Genomic DNA, 23,997 nt, shown 5'->3' with positions numbered 1-23,997 from the left:
CACCAGAGGAAAACAGCTAGATAAAATATAAACCAAAATAAATAGACTTTCACATTCCAAACCAACAATTAAGGAAAAACCCTTAGTCAACTTCCCAGAAGCCTTATCTAACACAACAGCCTTGAAAACAATCTCCATAAGTTAAAAAATAGATCAAATGTTACAAGAGTTAAAACAAGAAAAAACAGTCAATATTTTACAATACCCAAATGAATCTCAACCAGAAACAACTTCTGTAATATGGGATTCAAAGGCGAGAATGAAACAAATTCCATCAGAAAAGTAGAAGAAGCTATTCAAAATCTTCAACTAAAACGAATCACAAATAAAAAAGTAAACCCGACAACTTTTACCAAAAAATGGTATGCAAGGCCAACACCTCTGAATATTCAATTTGAGGAAAGAAACATCCAAAACCAATTCTCAATCTCGGCTGATAAACTATCACATCCCAACCCGGGCCCCCACTACATCCCGGGCTCGACTCCACTGTAGCACTATATTGTCCGCTTTGGGCCCCGATCACGCCCTCACGGTTTTGTTTCTAGGAACTCACTCGAGAACTTCCGAGTGGGTCACCCATCTTGGGATTGCTCTTGCGTGAACTCGCTTAACTTCAGAGTTCTGATGGAACCCGAAACCAGTAAGCTCCCAAAAGGGCTCGTGCTAGGTAGAGATAGGAATATACATATAAGACTTGCATGATCCACTCCCCTGGGCAATGTGGGATGTTACATAAACTCTATGAATGGAACATAGATGGATTATCATAACAAGAACTTTTGAATAAATTACAACACATCTCCATGGTTGCTAATAGTTATATTACTTATAATAACCTCAGTCAAACCCAAGTTGTCGACGTTTTGGTCACTGCTCCATGCTCCATTCTGGTGGGAAAAACATCTTACTAAACAATCTAGAAATGAAATAAAAAATGCAGTCAAGATAGATGAAGAAGGAACACCTATTTTCGATGAACGTATCAGAAGAGGAGTCTTAGATGCGGTCAACACATTACTTTTCACTATCATAGAACATTTCATAAGGACACATAGTAATGTCACCTCTAGGATTTATGACCAACTCAGTAACTTAATGTGTCCAACCCTAAGCGATTTTAGGTGGTACAAATATGTTTTCATGTGTAGAGTCATGCTGAGAGTGGATAGTAATCAACCATTTTGGAAAGAAAAATTCATTAATGGATTACCAAATCTATTTGCCCATAAAATCAGAAACGTTTTAGTTAATGAAGAAGGTATCATACCATATCATACCCTTACTTATGGAAATATTATTAATATTATTCAGAAAGAAAGATTGAAAATGTGTATTGATATGAAAATTACAAAACAAGTCAATAGCCAAATATGAATTAGGAACATTTTGTGAACAATACGGATTACCTTCTATTGGTCTATCCAACAAAAAGAAAAAATCAGAAGCCTACAATAGATACCCAAATATGTACTCCAGTCGGAGACACCCCAAACATAACAAATTCAAAAATAAGAATTTTGAAACAAATAAATTTTACGAGAAACCCAAGTTCAGCAAGTGGAAAAGGAAACCCTTAGGAATACTCCACTCAAAAAATCAAGAACAAAAAGGGAATTGCTACAAGTGTGAACAAATGCAGAGTCAAGAAAACAATCAATCAATTGAAAATCTCTAAAGAAGAGAAGACCCAGCTAATCCAAGTCTTAGAATTAAGAGACACAGACCATAGTCAATCTAAAGACGATTTAGATTTTAATTCATCCTCTTCTAGTAATTCCTCAAGTAGTCATTCATTCCTCGACATTAAGATAGGATGCACAGATGCTTGTTGTAAAAAGATTTCAGTCCTCAATAAAGAAGAAGAACAAGAAAATCTTCTTATCGAGTTAATCAGCAAAGTAGATGACCCTGAATTAAAGTCATTTTATTTAAAGAAACTTAAGAAGTTAGTCTCTCTTGAAGAAGCTAGTACTAGTGAACCCCAAATAGTCCCAAAAATCTGTCTTAGCACAACCCCGGAAAGGTTTAATAAGGCTAAGAAAGAAATTACAGTCAAAGGCCTACAAAGGGAAGTCAACAAAATTAAGCAAGAAAATAAGTCCTTAAAATTAGAAAACATAGAAATCCGCTCACATGTGACATCCCACATCGCCCAGGGGACTGATCCTTAAATGTATATTCCCATCCTACCTAGCACGAGGCCTTTTGGGAGCTCACTGGCTTCGGGTTCCGTAGGAACTCCGAAGTTAAGCGAGAAGAGGGCTAGAGCACTCCCAGGATGGGTGACCCACTGGGAAGTTGCTCGTGAGTTCCCAAAAACAAAACTGTGAGGGAATGGTAAGCCCAAAGCGGACAATATCGTGCTACGGTGGTGGATCGGGCCCGGGAAGTGATCCGCCCCTGGTCGGGATGTGACAATTTGGTATCAGAGCCTATCCCTGGCCGGAAATGTGCCGACGAGGACGTCGGGCCCCTAAGGGGGGTGGATTGTGACATCCCACATCGCCCAGGGGACTGATCCTTAAATGTATATTCCCATCCTACCTAGCACGAGGCCTTTTGGGAGCTCACTGGCTTCGGGTTCCGTAGGAACTCCGAAGTTAAGCGAGAAGAGGGCTAGAGCACTTCCAGGATGGGTGACCCACTGGGAAGTTGCTCATGAGTTCCCAAAAACAAAACCGTGAGGGAATGGTAAGCCCAAAGCGGACAATATCGTGCTACGGTGGTGGATCGGGCCCGGGAAGTGATCCGCCCCGGGTCGGGATGTGACATGACACCTCAGTAGTATCCAAACACAAGCATTTCTTAGCAATAATGATGAAGAACACAATAATTCTTCCTCCGACCAAGAATCAGAATCCAAGTCCTTAGAAAATCCAACAGAAAACCTAGTTCTAGGATTACTACAAAAAATTAGAATCCAGAAATGGTATTCTAAAATAAAAATAATAACTGAAGTCTTCCAGTTAGAAACAATTGTCTTAATTGACTTAGGTGCGTACTTGAATTGTATTCAAGAATGTTTAATTTCCACTAAGTATTTTCATAAATCAACAAAAATCCTTAGTGCAACAAACTAGTCCCCCAATGCATTTAAAATATGAAATTCCAAAAATTCATGTTTGTCAAAACAATGTTTGTTTCAAAACCTCATTTGTTTTAATAAAAAACATTTCAGACCCAATCATTCTAGGGCTTCCCTTCATAACTCTCCTATATCCTTTTAAGGCACACCACAACCGTATAACTACCAGAATGTTTGGACAAAAAATCACATTTGAATTCTGCACGGAAACAGATCTCAAAAAAATTAAGACAATTACAAAAAGATAGTATCTCAAAAACCATCAATCCAGTCACCAAAAAATCACAACAAATTAATTTCTTAAAAGAAGAAAATAATTACAAAAGAATTGAAGAACAATTAACAGCAACACATTGTTAAACTTCCTTACAATAAGGAATTTGATGAAAAGAAAATACCAACAAAAACCGGCCAATTCAAATGAGCCAAGAAGTCATGGAATTCGGCAAAACAGAAATTCAAGAACTTCTCAATAAAGGAATAATCAGAAAACATAAATCACCATGGTCCTGTCCTTCTTTTTATATCCAGAAAACGTTGAATTAGAAATAGGAACTCCTAGGTTCATCATTAATTACAAACCTTTTGATGAAGTCTTGGAATGGATACGATAACCAATTCCTAACAAAAGATATTTAATTAAGAGACTTAGTCAAGCTGTAATCTTCTCAAAATTCGACATGAAGTCTGGATTTTGGCAGATTCAAATTCATGAGATTGATAAATACAAAAATGGATTTGTCACTCATTTCGGTCATTATGAATGGAATGTAATGCCATTCGGTCTTAAAACACACCCAGCAAATTTCAGAACATCATGAATGAAATATTTAATCAATACAATCATTTCTCAATTGTTTATATTGACGATGTTCTCATTTATTCCAAATCGATAGATGAGTATTGGAAACACTTAAATATGTTTGCTAGGATAATTAAGTCAAATGGAGTTATTCTAGACCAAAATTAGGTTTTTAGGATACAATATCCACCAGTCAACCATTCAGCCAATAGATAGAGTAATTCAGTTTGCAGATAAATTCCTAGATGAAATTACTGACAAAACCCAATTACAGAGATTTCTAGGATCTTTAAATTATGTTGCAGAATTTTATCCATATCTTAGGCAACAATGCAAACCTTTGTTTGATCATCTAAAAGAAAATCCCTCCTCATGGTCTAATACTCATACTTCCATAGTCAAACAGATCAAGTCACATGTGAAGACGTTACCTTGTCTTGGCATTCTAACTCCTAATTCATTCAAGATCGTTGAAACTGATGCCTCTGAAATTGGTTATGGGAGTATTCTCAAACAGTCAATTTCTTTCGGATCTCATGAATAAATTGTTCGTTTCCATTCAGGAGTATAGAACCCAACAAGGAGTAATTATAGTACTATTAAGAAAGAAATATTATCTATAGTATTATGTATTACTAAATTTCAAGATAATTTATTAAATCAAAAGTTTTTAGTCAAGGTCGATTGCAAATCTGTAAAACATGTTTTACAAAAAGATGTTCAAAAACATTGCATCAAGACAGATTTTTGCACCATGGCAAGCTATATAAAGTATTTTTTATTTTGAAATCGAATACATCAAAGGTAGTCAAAATTGCATCCCTGATTTCCTAACCAAAGAATTTCTGCAGTAGGAAGAATGATAGCAAGAAGACCTTAGGCCAAATTACTAGTCACCACGTCCCAATTACCAAACGGCATTAGTCAGTTAATATGATTATTATTCAACCCCTACATGATTGGGGAATCGCCTTATACAAAACCCAACCTCTTCACACCCAATATATCCAGTTACTCAATATTCAGTATAATTCTTTTGATTACATTGATGCATGGACTAACATCTTACTCCATCAGACAGAAGACTTCAGTCATTCATGGTTCATTAATTTTGACAAGAGTTTTAGGTTAAACCTTCCTACATGGTTCTCAAAATGGTGATCAATCCATGCCCCAATAGCCAGTTTCTTACTAGAAGAACTTATGCATATACTCTCCGTTAGTTTTCAACAAAAATTTGATAGAACCAAATTCAACTACAGAATTAAACTTCTCCAAATATTCATGGCCAAATACAAAGTCCCGTGGATCTTGAAGTGGAATTACGAAGTTGAAACCGGTGAAGTCAACAGAGTCAGATCAGTTACGTGATGGGATAAATTCAACCATCAGAGTGTCATCAGTTTGGTTCTCTCTGAATTTCCCATTACTCATCCTCCAGTCATCCCAGTGCAGACAGTAATGCCAGCTATTCCAGCTCAATCATTATTGGACATTAGTCCATCCTCATCCCTCAAAGGAACAGTCAAGTCTCCCAAATCGTCAGTCTCAAAGAAGAATAAAACCACTCAACTCCAAGATTTAGCAGAACAATTACTTGCAGAAGCAGCGATGCTCCACATTGAAGAAGAAGAAGCTTCAGACTCCGAATCTTCAGATGCATCCTCATAGCAACCATCCAATTCGATAAGTCAAAAAACACAATCAGCCAAGTGGGTCGACTACCAAGATTCGCAAGACCCTTTTGCATAAGGCCATGTGAACACAGTTAATTACCATGTGAAAATTCAGTCATCATGTCAAGTCATCGTGTGAACACTATGACAATTGCCATGTGAAAATTCAGTCATTTTTCCAAGTCACCATGCAAAGCGTTCAAACAATATTCACATCAATAATTCTGACAAAGCATGGAATCATTCAGTCATCTAGACATTCCACAGTAAAAACATCAATTATTCCAACAAGTTCACTATTCATCAACAGTAAAAGCAAGTCATCATCCATCCTATACTTCAACAGTAAAGCAACCAATCATCCAAGTCTCTTTTCTAAGTCTATATGAAGATGACTCAGAGGAAGAAAACATCAAGTTAATTTTTATATCTTTTCTCAGTCAAAATTTCTTTGGGTTCACACTGTATTCAAAGAAAACCAAATTGTAAACAATTTAAATTCTCAAATGTCAAGGATGCCTGCATGCACCAATATCCTTTTCACCAGTCAATTTATTATTTGCTAACTCAATCGTCAGTAAATTAATTGTAAGTCCCAATGTAAGTTTTGCAATAAAACTTATTTTCAAATTATAATTGCATCATTATTTTGAATTCATTATTTTCATTATGAATTTTTTCATAACTACTAATTTTGAATGGCATAAAATTCTTACTCACAGTCAATTCATCGAATATCTCAAATTCAAGGTAAACACATATGACTCATTCATTCGGTTTTTCTTATTCATTTATAATAGTTGGTTTCATGGTTTATTCAATCCTGGTTATCCACCACATCAAATCTCCAGTCCATCCAATTCACATGATTTGCATTGTTGTTGCCCTCATCAGCATCGCTAGTTCCGTCCCATTTGGTGTGTGTGTGTGTAGGAGGCCTTTAAGGGAAATGATCATCATTTAAAAAAAAAAAATGGAGATTAGTTGTGAGTCACATGACATTGAACTTCAATGATTTGAACCATCTATATTTTAAGTTGCACTCATAGATCATCTTTACAAAATATTAGCTAAATCAGAAATATTTGAGACATCTACTTGAGTTCAAAGAAATTGACGAATACTTTGTTCTATAAGAAACAATGAAAGTTCATTGTAATAATTAAATAGACAAATGGTTTCGGATTAAATTGAATTTTTGCAAGGGTAATTTATGAATCGAGACTTACAAAATAAACCGTTCAGATCGTTGAAATTCTATATGAAATGGATCCTACAACTAATTCTCATTTAAAAGAAAATAAAGATTCCTTTCCTTAAATGGCCTAATATATATGTTGTCAGGATCCACAATAAATCAACTACATGATATATGCGTACCATAATTACCTCGGCTTTTTTGTAAACTGCCAAAAGGGCAAAAAAAACTTTGGAATTTCCAAAATCCACAAAAGGAGTTAAAAGAAAAACAAGTTGGATGACATAAAAGGTCAAGGCGTGCATTTGGAGACTAACAATTACACCCCCACTGAGCAAATCTAGCTAGACACCACATTTTTATTGATTTATCTTGTGTGATGTGTAATTATCATGGTGAAACTACTATTCATACTGTGGACTGTCCATACGCAAAATGTGCGTGGATGACTCACACTTGGGGGTTGTGTTGAGAGACCTTAATTCCTTGTCGGTGATGGCTTCGATTGAGGTAACCGCTGGAAAAATCTATCATGTCGACTTCGACCCCTTCCTAATGATTTGTTGGGCATTGTGAGGAGCAAGAAAAGAAAAATTGTAGTCGGATAGTTCGGATTTACCAGATACATGTGCTGCTAACGCTATACATCGACGGCTCGAATTTGTTTCTTCTAATTCTGTGCAACATGGGGGTAGAACTCGGTTGCTGGCCCTTCCCAAATGGTTATCCCCACCTACAGGCCATATCAAGATGAACATTGATGGCTCTTGGAACCGTGATAGGAGGGTGGCTGGTTTTGGAATCATTGTTCGGGGTAATACTGGCAACTTTGTGGCAGCGAAGTATGGCTGCTTGGAGGATGCCTTCTCCCCTCTTCAGGCAGAAGCTATGGTAGTCAAAGAAGGATTAATTTGGGCGGTTACAGGGGTTTTCAAACAATTCATTATGAGTGATTCGCTTCAGATTGTGAAAGTGTCAAAGGACTCCTCTATTAATTTGTCTTTAGTTGGACAAATAGTAGAAGATATCAAGGAGTTACTTCTAACAATCACTGAGGCAATATTTACCGATACCCACTGACAAGCTAACGTTGTTGCCCATAGGCTTGCAAGAATTGGTCTCTCATGTAGTCAAGTTTGTGAATGATATGATTCTCCTCCAAGTTTAATCTTTGATTTACTTTTTGAGGAGAGCTTTGTGCCTTAAATGGCTTATGTAGCGAACCTTTTGTAATAACTTTTGAAAATTAAATCTACCATCGTTTCCTTCAAAAAAAAAAAAAATCTCAATACATGGTGTGTTCGCGATAAATAATGAGTATGAATCTATGATTTATTTAGTAGGATTTTTCTACGTTAACTACACATTTTTAAAATGCAAATAGGTCTGTATGTAAATACTAAGATATAATGGATATTACGGAGACTATTTGGAAGTTTTAACTAACTAATAATTACCTCAATTTCAAGCCTCGAGGAATGGAGTTTGGGATGGTCTTTTATTGTGAAGAAAGTGGGTTGGTAGTAAAAGTTGGGAGCGAGCAAGATGATTCGTCCTTGGACGTATGGTTCCAGTAGGTATCCCCAGATGTTTGTGTTGAAGTGATTGAAGTGCATGATGATGTGCTGCTCGACTCCATCTCTAAGCAGAGCTGAATGAAGCGCAACACTTCTTTCTTCACTACAGAAAAAACGAAGGCAGGAAATCATTGTATATAAACAATTATCTTTGTTATCTAATTAAAACATGATTGTGGAGCCAAAAATAACCAAGAAAATTATGGAGGCGACACGTGTACTTTTGGGGTTAAAAAGACAAAATTACCCTTGAGGCACATCGAGACTCCTATGCGCATGCAACGGACAATAATGGCTCAATCGAGGTCAAGGGTGATCAAAATGGTATTCTTTTAAAACCCTCTCATCACTCCTCATCAAATCTTCACCTACAAGGTAACTCCCAAAAATTCTTTTCAAATTGGGAATAATTGCCAAATTAATTGATTAATTACATAATTGATTGCAAGATATTATTCGCCAAAATTTCTTGCAATTAGAGCCAATTTCTACCATAAGTGGCGGGTCTCTATTTCTCCAAATAGGGCCTGCCACACCCTTATAAATAACCCTTCATTTCTCCAAAAACATAGGTTGATTCTTCTCCTAAAATTCTCTAAACACTTGTTCTCTCAAATTCTAACTTTGGCATCAGAGATTCTTCAGCCAAAACCCCCTCATTCATCGTGGGCGCGTGAGGTTCTTGGCCTTGATCTTAGGTGTTCATTGTTTTGCAGGTGCATTTTCATCCAAGAAGAAGAAGACAGAAATTTGCATCCACAACTTGGTGCTTTCATTAAGAGTCTTAATTCACACGCTCGTAGAAGACTCTCGTATTGAAGGTTTCTAATTTTTTTGTTCATTCATAAATTTTTCGTACGTTCTTATTTCTAGAATTTTTTATACAAAAATTCTTTGAATAAACTTAAAAGAAAAGTGCAATGACAAGAGATTCGGAAACCACGACGAACGGAAATTCCAACGTTCAAGAATTTGGACCACGGCGATCCACGAGGTGTAACGCGACGACGAGTGGAGTGGCACCACCCTCACGAGGCACCACTGTATTAGCTACCACGATGGCCACCATGGCAGCAACCAATGTGGCCACCATTGGTAAACCTACAACCCACGGTGAGCAATAAGCCCAGAGGCTAGGGGCAGCCCAAGCCGCTGCTTTAGCAGCGCAAGCCCAAGCTCAACGCACGGCCCAAAGAACACCAGCCTAAGTCACGCCAAAGGCAGCCCAACGCCCCACACCACTTCCAAACCACACAGGCCCGATCCACTACCCGACGCGAGCCCCGCGCGCATCCAAGCTGAGCCAAGACCTAACTCTCATGCATGTCACACGTGGAGCAGCCCACTCCCGTGGTGTCCTAAGCAGCCCAAACTGGTCAAAGACCGATTCAACCTTCCCATCTCCAAATTTCTAGGTTGACAATTGAACCGGCGGCATTTTCACCAGATTTCTTTGTGAATATGACATTTCCTAACTCAAATCTCGCGCTAAGAGTCTACCACACTTCTACTACTCAAGGAGACGTATTCCGTCCAAGCTCTTCCAACCCAAAGGGTGAACAACATTGGTCTCGACAAGTCATAGAGTTGACGAGGCAGACAACCTTAGTGAATCAGCTCTTGCAGTGCACCGAGGTGGCCTGACGTAAGACAAAGGCAGACAAAGAACCTTTCCAGCAGCATCCCGGTAAGCAGCCACTCGACTAGCCACGGATCGAGCATTTAGGCAATGTATACTCCTGACTGGGTCCCCAAGATAACGTATACTTTTGTCTTAGCGCGCGGAGGAGCGTGCACTCTCTGTTAGGCCCACGGACGAGCATACACTCACTGTTGAGACTACACTTCGATAATCAACATGAGCAATCTTCTAGGCGAAGTGTTCATTCACGACTAGGCCTGTAAGAAACATCATCCACGGGGAATCCAATCGCCTGTTAAGGATGTGCCACACGTACCGCAGTCGCAGAATAGACGAGCCGAGCACATAGAAGAGCAGCCTAGACCAGCAAGTCAAGACCGGGAGCAGCCGAGAGCTCCACTACACTAACAAAGACAATTTCAGGAAGAAGTATAGAGGCTATTGACCTAATGATTGCATGACTTCCAACGCAACGAGGTCACCGATGAGGCACTACGACGGGACATTACTAACATGAGCAGGTCACACTTCATGGACGAAATTGAGCAAGCAGAGGCTCCACGCAAGTTTAGGATGCCACATTTTACATCTTTCAAAGGAGATGGAGATCCGGAGAAACATTTGAATCACTACCTAAGCACGATGGTCCTTTATCGGAACAACAATGCCCTTGTGTGCAAGATATTCACCACCACTTTGCAAGACAAGGCGCAAGATTGGTTCCACACCCTACGACCACGATCCATCTGGAGTTTTGATGAGTTTTCATTGGTTTTCACCAAAGAATACTCATCTTACCGCTCGATCAAGAAGAAGTCCGACCATTTGTTCAATGTGAAGAAGAATCCAAATGAGCTCTATGACTACGTGAAGAGGGTCAAAGAAGAGAAGGTGAATATAGTCGGATGCGACGACTCGATAACACGTGTAGCCTTCCAAAAAAGACTCCTAACAGACCACCTATTGTTTAGAGAATTGATTATGAAAAAAGATATAACTTTGGCAGACTCTTTTGCTCTGGTAGAAAAGCACGCACTTTGGGACGAAGGTTGGTGAGTAGAAAAGGCATCGAGCAACCTCGAAAAGAGTTGACAGTAGCTCAAAAGAAGGAAGACGGAAAACAGTACAACAACAAAAGCAAGCAGGGGGCTAAGCGAAGGGACCAATCCCCGACTAAAGAAGGCCTGGCGCGTAAGACCTACTCAAAGTTCTCGATCCCGATTTACCAAATCCTTCGCGACATAAAAAACGAACCATGGTTAAAACTACTGATACAATCAAAGGGAGATACTTCCAAAATAGACCACACCAAGTATCGCGCATTCCACTGAGGTCCCAGTCACACAACCGACGACTGCTATACTTGAAATAATTACCTAGAAAAACTCATGGAGGAAGGCAAGGTTGATAGATACTTGGACAAGCCAGCTGTGCAGCCTAAAAGGAATGCAGATGCCGATGAAGAGCCACCCAACAAGACGATTTGGATTAATGACATCTTCGCCGAATTTGAGCAATTGGGAGCCACCAACAATTCTAAGAAGAGGAAAATCCAGCATGCTTTACTGGTCTCACAGGTCCAGGCAGTCAACACCCAACTTGGACCCATCGTTGGCTTCACCGAGCAAGATGCTAAAAGCGTTAACTTCCCACACGACGACGCACTGGTGGTATTTGTCCAACTAGCCCATGCTATAGTCGACATGATGATGATTGATAACAAAAGTGCAGTCAACCTACTTTAACTTTTAGTAATTCAGAAGATGGGTCTGGAAAGCGTAATCATACGTCGAGCGGAGGTACTTACCTGATTCAACGGACACACCTCGCTTGTCATCGGCCACATCACATTTGACATGAAAACACCGCCAATTGTCTCAAAGCAGACTTTCACGATAGTAAGCAACCCGTCTTCCTACAATGGGATTCTAGGACGACCTTGGCTGATAAAGCTAGATGTTGTCACTTCCATCAAGTATCAAAAAAATTCGATTTTGCATCCTGGGAGGAGGATTCAGAGAAATCAAGTCTGACCAGGCCGTATCTCGACGATGCACTGTGCAAGTATTGCATGAGTCAGAAAAGAAGACTTTTACCACTGTAGAGGCTACTGAGGTCCAAAGGGACAACAAGGCTACCAAATAACAATTACAGCAAGCAAATCAAGAAGATGGTGTCCAAACCCACGCACCAGCAGACGAGATGGGATGGAAACCCGAAGAGAACGCCGTGCACATCATTTTTTTATCCCTAGTAGTTGGAGAAGACTTCTAGAATTGGCTCATTTCTGAGCCCAAAAGCAAATGAGGAACTCATTACTTTCCTTAGGGAAAATCGTGACGTCTTTGCGTGGTCACCTTCCGACATGCCTGGCATCAACCCCAAGATAGCTTATCACAAGCTGCATGTTGAACCTGCTGCAAAACCGGTTATCCAAAAAAGAAGATATTTTGCACCCAAGCCAGTGGCGGCCATCAAAGCAGAAATTGACAAGTTATTGGAGGTCGCGTTTATATAAAAGGTGGTGCACTCACCATGGCTTGTGAACGTCGTGATAGTAATGAAGAAAGAGAAGGTTAAATGGAAGGTTTGCGTAGACTACACCATCTTCAACAAAGCATGCCTGAAGGATCCTTATCTAGTGTCTCGAATCGATCTACTAGTAAATTCAACTTCTGGGAACTAACTGCTCAGTTTCTTGGACGTATACTCCAGCTACAACCAAATAGCCCTGTATGAGCTCAACAGGGAGAAAACTACGTTCATGATCGAGCAAGGCACCTACTGCTACAAGGTCATGCCTTTTGGCCTCATGAACACGAGAGCCACTTACCAAAGATTGGTAAATATGATATTCAAGAAACAAATTGGAGTAACCATGGAGGTTTACGTCGATGACATCATGGTGAAAGGTAAACAGCGGTTAGACCACATCGGCAACTTGGTGGAAACTTTCAACATCTTTAGAAAGTACAAGATGAAGCTTAATTCAGCCAAATGCACATTTGGAGCATCTTCAGGTAGATTCTTAGGGTACTTAGTAAATCCTAGCAATCCTAGAGATGAAATCTCCAACTACCTTAAAGGTGATCTAAAGCGTGACCGGACGAGCAGCCGCCCTCAATCACTTTCTCTCGCGGTCCACTGATCGATGTAAGCCTTTTTTCAAAGCTATCAAGAAAGCATAATGATACAAATGGGATGATGAGTGTGGAAGAGCTTTCCAATACCTGAAGAAGTATCTCACATTACTACATGTGGAACAGGTAGGTACAACTCCGAATTGGCAAGATTCCAGTATAGACTACATGGTTAATGGCATTCCACACAGAAAGATTGGAGTCTAGAAAGCTCCAAATAACGGCGGCACATTACTACATGTGGAACGGCATTCTCGTCCGAAGATCTTACACTGGACCACATCTCTACTGCCTAGCACCTTTTGACGACTTAAAGGTTCTAAGCTTAATCCACGAAGGTGTTTGCAGAAATCACTCTGGAAGTCGATCATTGGCATATAAGGCTCTTAATGCAGGCTATTACTGGTCCACCATGCATCAATACGCTAAGGAGTTAGTTCAAAAGTGCGACTATTGCCAACTCTACAAGCCGATACAAGCGTTGCCTGCTAGCGTACTACACCCACAGACAATGACCTACAATTCATAGGCAAAGATTTGGTGAAGTTATTCCAAAAATATGGCATCAAGCATCATTTGTCCATGTCGAGGTATCCTCAAGGCAATGGGCATGTCGAAGCATCCAATAGGACAATTCTCGACTACCTTAAGAAATCCCTTTCCGACAAGAAGAAAAAGTGGCCAAACGAACTCCTCGAATGTCTATGGGCGTATTGCACGACCAAACGACGAGCAACCAGTGAGACTCCGTTCTCTTTGGCATTTGGTTCAGAAACAATCATTCTTCCCAACATCATCGTGCTGAGTATCAACACTCTACTACTAAGCATCGAGCAAAATTGTAAGAACATGACCACAAGCTTAGATCTGGTAGAGGAGAAATGTGAGCAGACCATCACCCACATCGCAGCCTACCAGCAACAGTTTCTCTTCAGCTACAACAACAGGGCCAAGATCCTCCAGTTTTAGCCTTGAGATCTAGTCATAAGAAAAGCCTTCATCACTGCCCGCAGAAAAGGCTCTAAAAATATGGATCTCATCTAGGAAGGTCCATACAAGATCAGTAAAGTAGATGGCAAGGGTAGTTACACCCTCGCCACCATGAACAACAAAGAGATTGAAAAGCAGTGGAACGCCTACAATATGAGGAAGTACCATGTGTGGCCTTCTGCTACATCAAAGCCCAAAGACTTAAGTAACTCAACGGGCACCACTCGTGAGCCGAGGATTATCCAGTTGTTATGCAGTCTCTACTTTACAACTAAGTTTTTGTTCGTTTCACTCGTTTTTCAATGAGGAATTTAGAACTAATTTACAACTTGGCTCGACTACATGTTTACAACAATTGATGATTCCTCCACTTCAAAAAAAGACCACGCCATTCTTAGGGACTTATTGTAGGAATTGCGCCCCCTGAGGAACCAACCATGCTCTCCAATGCTATAGGGTAAACCAATTCCTCGAGATCCACATGGGTCTGCTCTCCAAGGCGGGAGGATAAACTTTACACTCCAAATATCCAGACGTGGATAAGCCAGGCTGCCGTGGTATAACTAGGTGCACGATGGCTTACACTGGGATCCTTAGAAGTAGTCACAATGGTTTTTTTCAAGGCTTAGCTAACTGAAGGATTTTGGGTCTCTTGGCCTAATCCACAGGGAATCGGGCCTCAGAGATAGAGTAAGCACATTACACAGTTTGCCTTATGGACAGCTGCCTTAGAACCCTAAAGCTACTACCGAGTGTACTAAAGTAGCCTACAGTTTCTAGAAGACTGTCTATTGTTTGCCCTTCGAGCAGTAAGCCACATTAAACTTAAACAACCGCACGTTTTTGTGAAAGGTTAAACAAGTTAGCGCGCATATATGAAGCTTCATCCACTGCCGATATGCTACGCAGTCGATAAGCTTCATTTCTGCCAAAGTGTGAAATGATCTACACTAATTCCTAAAGTGTTGTGATACTTACTACTCAACCTATGGAATTAGTTAAATAAAGTATGTTGTGATGCAAGCTACATAGTTCAAAGGATTTAAGAAAGCCAAGGTTAACAACCAAGTGGTCACGCGGACTCGTCTGTTTCTGTAAGTAAGGCGTTCGGTTGTTGACCATATGGCTAACAACTTTGCAAAAGTTCTACACCAACACCTACGACTGCATAGGCTACGATGCATGTTCACTTATAGAAAAGTAACACGCATACCGCTGGTCTAAAAAGTCTAAGGTTAGGTGAGAATAAAAGAAGCGAAGATGAAGAAAAGCGAAGGAAGCAAGTTTATTAAATTTTCTAGCAAAATATATAAACAACTAGCAAAGATCGAATGAGTTAAAGCAAAGCCAAAAGCAACAAGGAAAGGAAAGAAAATCCTAAAGGTTATCTAGAAGACTACTCTTCAAACATCCCACGACTACTCGGTCGCTACATTTTCAGCAACCGCAACACTCTCAACTTGGGCACTAACTTCTCCGACTATTTCACTAATGGAAGCCTCAAAAGTAAAGGCAAGCAAGTCTTCTGGAGAAATAAAGAAGGTCTCGAAGTCTTTCCCTGCAAACTCAAAGTCAGACGGCATACCGAAGAGATGATTTGCATAACGCAACTTGTAGAAATCGGCTAAACTCTGAGCAAGTGTAGCCTCAAGCCCAATCTTCTCGCCCTTCAACTACTCATTATCCTCGAGCAGACCAACACGAGGGTGTTGTAGCTCCTCTACTTCCTTCTTCAGACTTTCATTAATCTTCAAAACACCTTAGAGTTCAAACACATGGGGTTCAAGCCTATCGATGACTTTCTTGAATAGGATCACTTGATTATACGCAACAATCAACCTTTCATCCTTTATGTAAGTAGCGCAGTGAAGCTCAGAGACGGCATGCTCAAGGTTTTGAATTTGAGGTATGTAACATCCAATCTCCTTCTTTACGCTTTCATACTTAACTTGGATCGCGTCAAGCCTAGTCTTCGAATCTATGATCTCTTGGGAAGCGGTCTCAAGCTGCAGAGAAATGGGGGTAAAGATATTAAACCCCTTCAAAGCAACAAGCTCATATTCCAACCTCTTGATCCTTTCAACTGAGGAATAGGCTTGGTGTAATATCCCGAAAATTTTAAGTGGTGATTAACAGTGGGTTACTTGTGGCCATTGTTAGCAAAATTAATTTTCCTTGTTTGAGGTTTAGATCAATTGGCCTTTGGCCCATTAAAAGTTCTATTAGTATTGAGACCAAGCCTTAAAAAAATTAAAAAAGGACGCTTATGTTAGTAAGGAGAAAATGTTTAAGCACATTCTAGAGAAACCTTATTCCTTTGTTGCTCTCCTCTTTAGCTGAGAGAAATGAAGAAATTTCTTTCCTTTAGCTCTTAAACTTCCAAAAAAATAATAATAATAATTTAAGGAGGAGGAATTTAGCTTCCTTTTCCTTTATTTGTGAAGATTAGGCCAAGTGAGGATTCTTCCTTTGTCTCCATTAGAGATATCTATTTCTTACCATGGAAATCTATTTGATATTTGGTTTGATAACCCATGAATTAGTTTGGGTGGGAGTAGGAAACATGAAAGTATCATATTGCATGTTATAGTTTTAGAGATGAGCACCAAATGTTTGTTTAAAGTACCCAATTAACCTTGAATTAGGGTATGTTGTCTGGTATTTTGTATGAGCAGTGTGTGATGACTTTTCTTACTTATAGATAAGGAAGAGAAGGACAAGGTGACTACTAAACAAGTCGACGAACACCATAGAAGTTGAATACCAAGAAATTGTGTTGAGGTAGGGGAGTTCTAACCATAAATTTTTTTTTTTTTTTTTTCATTTTTACTTGATAAAGAATTGTTGGCATTTGAGCACTATTTCAAGCTTACTTAAAATGTTTTCTTTCCATTTTTGATTATGTGAAAGAAGTGAAGCAAAAGTTTCTCTATGGTTTGATTCTAATGATTTTAATTTCTTTGCTACAATTTTGGTGAGTTTAAAATGATTTCAAAGGCTATCAAGATTTCGTTCTTAATGTGCATGCCTCTTATGTTACTTGTTATGAGATTTTAAAGCATGTGAGATGAATGTTTGATTTTGAAAGTAGATGGAAAGTAGTATAATACCTGTGTAGTTGAGAAAGTTGAGAAATGTATGAATGGGCACCATGACCCGTGAAACTAGCTTGGTGGATTTCTCATAACTACCTACACGAGCAGTCTCCATTTTCTCAACAGGCGAATCAGTCTCAGTAGCGAGGGGAGTAGGTTTTGGCACCACTTTAGCAGCAGAGTCCACCTTATCGCTCTTCATAGTAGCAAGTCTCTCTAAATGTGAACCAAACTTAGCCCCCGACAGATGTTTTGGCATAAATTTTGGCACTAAGGGCACGACGGAACTTCTACGCTGAACAATCTTATCAGCAATCGAACTAGCCACCTTTGGAATGGAATGCGTCACTAGCGCCGATCTAACAACTTCATTTTTCTCGCCCTTGGAGGAAGTCAAGTCAATCACAAGCCTGGGGGCAGTCGGCGAACCCTTACGAGCAGCGGAAGAAGTCTTTGGTTCTCAGCTGACATTTCTTGAACAGGCGGGGAATATCTCTTTTTCCCACTTTCATTTGCAGCAGGCTCTATAACGACGATCGGACAAGCTAATGTCTCCGCTTTGATCCGCTTTATCTCTTATCTCAGGGGCAGCCCACATTTCTCTCGGCGAAGAGGATTAAGCAGCCAACACTATTCACGGTACACAGAAAGGATACCTAATGCAATATGCACCTTTTTCCTATCCGGAGAAGTCGTAGAAGTTAAGCCGAATTCCGAATCTACAGGAGCAGAGGAGGATAATCAATAAATTAGAAAGCAGCTTAGCGAAAGTACAAAGCAGCCTAGAGACTAAGCAATCTACTTATCGGTGATGAAAACTGTCGGAACATGCAACTCAGGGGAAGAATCAAACTCCCACTGTCCACTTATCTCCAAAGTCTTCATGGCCCAGGCTGTCCAACTCCCTCGATGTGGCCCATGTCAAAGAAATACCAGAATTCATTGATAGTTAGATCTAGGTTAAATAATTGGCTTGGATTGAGGAACCCTACCATCACACGAACCGCATTTGGAAAACACTAAGCAGGGGCACACTTTATGGAGCAAAGCACCTCTTGGAAGAAATGCGGCATGGGAAAAGTAAATCCCAACACAAAGTAGTAGAGGTGAAATTTGATGGTTCTCTAAGCCCCACTACATGGCTTACGGCAGCTACCATCATTGACACGTTTCACATGCACCCCCAATGGAATGACGTGCTTATAAGCCTTAAGAAAGTCTCTAAATGAGTCATCGGAGCTAATTTTGAAGTGAGCAGCCTTGAAATAGCCTACCTTACTCAAAGACCCACCTTGACGATACAATGGCGGTATGCCATCATTACTCTTGTGGCTCGAGGAAGATATGCTCGAAGAAATTCTGCAAAGACATAAGGAAAATTTGTTAGACGGCTGCACAAAAAAAAAAAATGATGGTGGGTAGGTTCGGCACACCAGGCCCCACGACCCAAGACCACAGGACCCAACAGCAGCGCCAGGCCCCACGGCCTGGACCGCACTACTCCACTCAACCCAATAGGTCTCTCAACCTAAATCAGAAGCAAGGGACATGCAGCCCAGCGCTCCCGTTAGCCTATTCAAGCTGGCTAAGCCCAGCGGCTCGTAGGCCTAGTAACTCTCTGCCCTTTTCTTTCTCCTTTCATGCAGTGGCTCTAGCCTAGCAAAAAGAAAAAAAAAAGAAAAAAAAAGAAAAAAAAGGAAATGAGGCCCACGCCTCCTTGGCCCATCACCAACCTGGCCTATGCCAGGCTTAGTCCAAGCCAGCCATGCGTGGAAGCCCTAAGCTCGTGCCGTCAGTCCTTAGCCCAAGACGAGCCTTACCGCACCATGCTACCCACGACAATAGTGTTGTGGCCTCTTCAAGTCACTTTTCACACTTTCTCCACCCCCAATGAGCCAAATTTCAAGCCTCGAGGCTCCCAAAAATTACGAAGACAAATTTTTTCTTACCTTGGTGCGGCATGAAGACAAAAAGGCAACAAAAAAGGGTCATTTGCACGGGCAAGTGTAGAAGATTGCTAAGGAAGGGGGTAACAAATATCCTTTAGCTTTCTCTCTTTTGTAGGGTAGAATAAATTGCTCTCTAAAGTTGATTTAATAATCTACTTAAGGTAGACTTAAATAGACTTTAGAAGTAATTTATTTCCCTTTCCTAGAAGGATCTAATTTCCAATCAAAGAGGGAATCTACATCAAAATAGGAAACAATCCTCTGTTTCCTAAAGTAAGAAGATCTTTACACCTGCTACCTTTTCCTGCGAGCAGCCCAATAGGTGTGGGGGCATTTGTGGAACCAAAAATAACCAAGAAAATTATGAAGGCGACACGTGGACTTTTGGGGTTAAAAAGACAAAATTACCCCTGAGGCATATTGGGACTCCCACGCGCATGCAACAGATAATAATGGCTCAATCAAGGTCAAAGGCGATCAAAATGGTATTCTTTTAAAATCCTCTCATCACTCCTCATCAAATATTCACCCATAAGGTAACTCCCAATTATGCTTTTCAAATTGGGAATAATTGTCAAATTAATTGACTAATTACCTAATTTATTGAGTAATTACCTAATTGATTGCAAGATATTATTTGGCATAATATCTTGCAATTGGAGCCAATTTCCACCATAAGTGGCCGGCCACACCCCTATATATAGCCCTTCATTTCTCCAAAAACATGGATTGATTATTCTCCTAAAATTCTCTAAACACTTTCTCTCTCAAATTTTAACTTCAGCATCGGAGATTCTTCGGCCAAAGCCCCCCTATTCATCGTGGGCACGTGAGGCTTTTGGCCTTGATCCTAGGTGTTAATTGTTTTACAAGTACATTTTTGTCCAAGAAGAAGAAGAAGGCGGAAATTTGCATCCACAATGATGTTGTAGGTAGCTTTTCTCATATAAAAATATTTAAATCAAGAGTTCTAAAATTGGATTTGAATAAGCTCTTGTATAATTAAGTTGTATAATCAAGGTTGAAGGTTGAAGCTAGCTAGTTTTGCAGCGAAGACGACCCAGAGAAATAAAATAAAGGGATACTCTGGATGCGGTCCTTAGTCTCTAACACTCTTTGACTAAAACCTTAATGGTATTCAAAGTTTGATCAAAGCCCCTTGACTTTGCACACCTCATTATATTACTATTAATATTTATATTTTTATAGTTTTGACATTAATTGTTGATATTTTATGAGATTTATAATCCTATAAATTTAAAATCCCTCATTATAATATTAGAAATGGCTACAATAAAAAAATTCAGACATTTTGATTGAATAAATGGATAAAAATTATGTAAAAATAAGAAATAATAAATGGCAAAAGAATGTATCCATAGTGTTAAAAAAATTGGTACATTTCACATATGACAAAGCGGTACATTAATAAAGAAGAATGAGTACATTATAAATAAATTAGGGTATAATAAAAGATAAAAAAATTATGAGTACAAATGAAATTTTAAAAAATAAGGGCGCAAAAAGAAATTAATAGATGGGTACAAATTAAAACTAAAAAGAAAATACTACAAATTTAAAAGAAGGTTGCAAATTAAAAGTGAGTACAAACTAAAAATATAAATATATGATACAAAGTTTAGTCATAAAACATAAATATACCATATGTAATTTTTCTATCATTGATTAATTATACAATGTCACGTGGCGGTAAACACATGGGCACAAATACAAATAAAATTTTAAAACATATGGGAACAAAAAGAAATTAACATATGGATACAAATTAAAACTGAAAAGAAAATTGGTGCAAATTAAAAAAGATTTGCATATTAAAAATGGGTACAAACTAAAAATAAAAATATATGATAAAAATGTAGCCATAAATATAAATATACTAATTGTAACATTTTTAACACTAAATGAATATATTTAGAAATAAAAAATATTTTATTATTAAAATAATTAATGATGTTATTAATACCCCATGACCATGATAAAAAATTAAAAATGTATAAGATTTTAATCAATAAAATAGTAAAAGGAAAGATGAAAACCTAATTTTTCCTAAAATAAAATACAAAAAACAAATAAAAGAGCTGGTATAAGGTTTTTATCAGACTGCTTCTCTGCAAGCCTTCCACGCAGAGCCGTCATGCATTCCCTCCTTTTTTGGTTGACCGATTAAGGACACGTCACAAGCCATCCTGTAGTTTGTTGCCTCACGTGGCGAAGGTGTGGAAAAGCTCTTGTAGTTGCAAACTAGTAAGAATGCCCTGAAGTTATAAACTGTAGCTTCATCACATATGTATTGTTTTGAGTTAAAAATGTCATAAATACAATTAGGATGAGTAAATGAATAACCGGAAACATCGAAAATAGTTTTGTTTATTACTGAAGTAGTAGAATATGTACAAGACAGATTTATATTGACTTTACATTAAGAGCTTATTTATGTACAATAAAAAGAACGAACATCTAAATTTTAGTTATATACAATTTTTAAAATTGTCTAATTTATCAATTTGTTCACTTTGCACCTACATTCTAGTGACTTTACATTAAGATAATATGACAACAAAAATGATTCACATGCTCTCTTTTTCATGACTAAATTTTCTACTTCACTGTTCTTAGGCTCGTCGCTTGTTTTAGTGGGTTTTGAAAAATCAATTTTTTCTTTATCTTCATGACATACAACTGTTTTCTCTTCTAAATTTTTCTCTGCAAAGTTTCCAGTTGATTGCTACAATTTTTGAAAAGGGAAGCTGTTAGCGTGGATTGTTAAATTTAAGTCAAAACGTTAAGACATATAAGAAAAAAAATGGGAAAGTATATATGTGTCAAATATATCTCAGAGGTGCAATATGTTATATTCTTTCTGATGTGTAATGCAATATACAGGGGAACAAAAAATCTATGCATGGTGGCATGCAATTATCTTATTTATCCTATATTTGTTGTTGGTCACTTTGGTCCCCCTATGTCACTGTGTAATATAATTTCGGCACCCTAAAAGCGAGCCATATGATGCTCAAAAATCTACATATAAATGTTTTTTATTTTACCTTTTTATTTGTGGCTAAATTTGGTAAACAAGAGATTAAGTTCCCTACTAATAAGCTACTTTGTGAATCAAAGAAACTATATATATTTGGATGATCAAAGATTGTTGCTAAATTTGATAAACAAGAGATTAAGTTCCCTACTAATAAGCTACTTTGTGAATCAAAGAAACTATATATATTTGGATGATCAAAGATTAAATGGAAAATTTTGTTTGAAGATCACTTTGAAGTGAAATGAATAATATGAAAATGGAAGAAGGTGTACTCTCTCTTTCGGGAAAAGAAGATGTGATGTCTGCGGTTGCACTTTCCCCTGGTGCTTGTGCAATGGAAGTTGCAGTATCTCTTTTATAGATGCGGAATATATAGCAAAGTAGGGGGTTAGTAAATATTGAATAATACAAAGTATTAGTGTAAACAGTAAATGGTTATATGCATCTTAACCTTTTAAATTTATATTTTTGCGTTTGCTTAAGAGAACCGACAAGATCGTTTTTCACCTTGTCTGGCTCTCTTTCCTAAATTGGAAGCGTGATCTTTTGAAGGGGAGCTGCTTGACATGGTAAGTTGTGTTGCTGAAGCTTCTTTTGAGAGAAGTGGTGCAGTTGTAGGAACAATTGCATCATTCTTTTCATGTTCAACCACTGTTTGATCACATATGCTAGAACTTGATTCAAGAAGCGGGACTTCGTCATCAAAGATCGACTGGATAAGTTCATTTCTGCTAAAATCACCTTTCGTGGTGCCAAACCGAAGTTGGAAATTTTTACACTGGCCTCGCGCATGAAGGATTGCATCTGGAAGTTCTTGTTGGCTAGTGAAACTTTTTTCAACCACAAATCGTAGCAGGATACTCCAAACAATTGCCCTGCTTGTTTCTAATTATCATCGCATTAGTTTCATCACTTTTGTCTTCAAGAACCAAACGTCTTTTGAACCTACATACAATGGTTTATAATGAGACATAGTTGTGTTTTAACATTATAAAACAGTAGATGAAAATGATTATGAGTTTTTGTATTACCAAGGAAGAGGAGTATGATTCTTTGTGGGATGGTTCGGACAAATCAGTTTATCACTATGGGAAGCGGTTCTCAGTTGTTTGTGGCAAGATGAACATGCTTTGTACCACTAGTCGTTCCCTGTATCAAAACGTATAATGGTTGCTCTGCATACAGCGGAAACATCCTACAATATATTTTTGAAGGAATTAGTCAATATTATGAAAAATCACAGTTTAAACTATATTCTTATGTCATATAATTTTCTTTGAAGTTGATAAGTTATAGGAAATTTAAGAGAAGGATACTTGTTATATAGTAAAAGTCATTTTAAATGCATAATAAGAGAAAAGATTAAAAAACTGTCATCCGCTTTTAGGTGTGCTAACTAGTCTCTTTTCATGGTTTAATCTCTATTTTTTGAGATTCATGGTTTAATCTCTTTTTTTTTTTTATATAAGAAATGATAGCAGTTTTATTCAATGTGAAGAAAGCATACAATTCTCAAGGAGGACATCGTAGAGTAGTTTCGGGGCCTCCCGAACCAACAACTCGTAAAGTTGGAAATTAAGGCCAACTTGGCCATTCTATATGCTGTTACATTTGCTGACCTACGAATCTGACAAACTTTTGATGCAACAAAACTCCATAGGCTAGTTTTAATGTCTTTAACCAGCAAGTCAAAAGCGGAAGAGCCACCATACATGCAGACTTCCAAGAGATTGGACCATCTGCAAAGCATAACATTCCAGGATAACTTGCTGCCAGTTT

The sequence above is a fragment of a genome, unplaced genomic scaffold (assembly GCF_019419815.1).
Source record: "Pyrus x bretschneideri cultivar Hongxiangsu unplaced genomic scaffold, Pyrus_bretschneideri_v1 Contig34, whole genome shotgun sequence".
Lineage (NCBI taxonomy): Eukaryota > Viridiplantae > Streptophyta > Magnoliopsida > Rosales > Rosaceae > Pyrus > Pyrus x bretschneideri.
Note: the sequence above shows the minus strand (reverse complement) of the source record.